The 2,322-nt window shown below is 45.4% G+C and overlaps 1 pseudogene; it reads left to right on the top strand.

Annotated features, from left to right (window-relative positions):
- The first annotated feature begins 252 nt into the window (after positions 1-252).
- LOC138797997 (U2 spliceosomal RNA) lies at positions 253-421 on the top strand (annotated as a pseudogene).
- The last annotated feature ends 1,901 nt before the right edge of the window (positions 422-2,322 follow it).

Raw genomic sequence — 2,322 nt, 5'->3', positions numbered from 1 at the left:
TTAGGCCCTTTTAAGTGGTTTCAACAATTTTGCTGTTGTTTGTTGGTTATGAATAAACTATCTTTGATAATTTGATATATTGAGTGTGCATTACTTTTAGTTAGTCTAGCCGCTTTCTTCTCTTGTTTTTTTCATGTCATATTTTGGCTAGCTATTGTTTTGCACCCCTTTTTGCTATTGATATGAGATTGGCAGTGCCCACCACACTTACATACATAGTAAACAGAGACAGGCAGACAGAGGCAGACAGAGACAGACTCTAAGTAATAATAAAAAAAAAATTGTTCTTATTAGTACGTCTCCTATCTGGGGACCACATATTAAATGGAACTTTAGAACAGGGAGATGGTAAAAGAGCTTGCTGTGTCCTCTCCAGGCATTGACCTGGTATTGCAGTGCTTCCAGGTTCAGTGCACCCGCCAAATGTGTTGCCTAAAAACAGAACCCAGACAACCTACAAAGTCCTGCCTACAATATTCTACAGTACAACGAATACACAAAACCAATAACCAAAGAAATTGCACAGTTAGATAGAAGTATACAAAAATCTTTATTACAATAAATCAATTCATATTATTTACTGGGCTTCTTTCTAATTACTTGCTATGAGCCCCCCCCCCCCTTTTTGCCATACAAACAATGACCACTAGATGGTAGTGTTTCATTAACTTCTACCACAGTATATGTATTTCTAATCTCTGTTATACCACACTGATGTCTTCCTCCCCCTCTGGTTTTGACCTCCCATACTTCGTTTTATCTGTTTTTATGAATTGATTTATTGTAATAAAGATTTTTGTATACTTCTATCTAACTGTGCAATTTCTTTGGTTATTGGTTAAAAACAGAACCCCTCAGGGGTGCGCAGCCGCACCTCCAAATAAAGTCAGCAGCACCCGAAACAGCATTGCAAGAAACACCCCCCAAGAGTGGTGCACAGCTGCACCCCAAGATTTATGGCTTGGCATTGTTAATAAAAGTTTGTTTGGTAAACACTTGTTTGTCTCTGGCAGCCTGTTGCCTTGGCAACAAAGTTGTTTACCACTAGTCTGCCAGGGCAGGGCTGGTGATGTCATCAAGGCTGACAGAAAGGCTAGCAGCTCATTTGCAGGCAGGAAACCAAGCAGGTAGGCTGGTTGGTTGCTTGGTTGGTTGCTTGCAAGCAAGGAAGACGCAGGTAGGTGGCGTTTAAACCATGACTTGGTTATAGCTTAACTGCGCCTGACCCTACACCACCCCTTCCCCCATTAAAGAGACGACACATTAATGTGGTGCAAAGGCCACAGCGGCCCAATTTTATTAACAAACATATACCAACAAGATATATATAACCTTTTTCTTTATGCAGTATAAATAACCTTAACCAACATGGTCAGCAATATTACAAATAAATTCCTGAGCTAGTTAAACCCAGTGGGAGAAGAATTGGAAGGACCCTGTTCTTTCCACCTTTTCCATAATCGACCAGGACTTCAACTTGCCCTTGGTCGCAGGAACCTAACCCAAGGGCACCACATGTTGAAGTCATAACCATCCCCTGTGACATTGGCCACAGGATATATCCCCGAGCCGGGTACCCCCCCAGCCTTCCAAATACTGTTCTCCAATTTTAAAACTAACTGTAACCTTAAAGCAGTCACCAATTCTACAGGGTCTCCTCCAATTCCCCTACCCACTCCAGCCACAGCGACCACGTGTGATACCTTACGCGTGGTCGTCCCTCCACAACCTAAGGGCCAGATCCATGGCGAACCACCAACCCGACGTTCCTGGCCACAAAACGACCCACCGTCTTATTAATCTTAGCGCGGGCCCTGTTCAAACCCCTCACTGACCTCCCCTGACTCCACGTTTTCCTGGCCACAATATCTGACCATACAATAATTATGCCAGGATATGCAACCCACAACCGAAGCATATCGAACTTGATATCCCGCACAATTGCTCGAGAAGTGCGTACGCCCAAGTCATTGCCCCCGGCATGCACGACCAGGACATCAGGTGCTCTGTCCATGATCGTGTAAAACTGTACTAAGGGCAACAACCTGGACCACACCAAGCCCCTTCGCCCCCACCACCTGATCTGGGCTTCCCCTCTGGAAACCCGAGCTGGCGCCCTGCCGGCAGCACGTCCGCTCGCAAGCCTCCCCAATAGACATACCAGTGGCCCACGATCCATATCAGGCAAGGGGCGGCATCTGAAAGAAAACAAAGACACAACATCACCAGTAAAGGTTCTTCAAAGCCACCTACTCGAACCCCCAAAAAACCGTTACAACAGCTGGGGCCTAACATAACTACGGAACCGCTCCGACTCCCATC

Source organism: Dendropsophus ebraccatus, chromosome 7 (assembly GCF_027789765.1).
Source record: "Dendropsophus ebraccatus isolate aDenEbr1 chromosome 7, aDenEbr1.pat, whole genome shotgun sequence".
Classification (NCBI taxonomy): Eukaryota; Metazoa; Chordata; class Amphibia; order Anura; family Hylidae; genus Dendropsophus; species Dendropsophus ebraccatus.
This window is presented reverse-complemented; position numbering and strand designations above follow the sequence as displayed.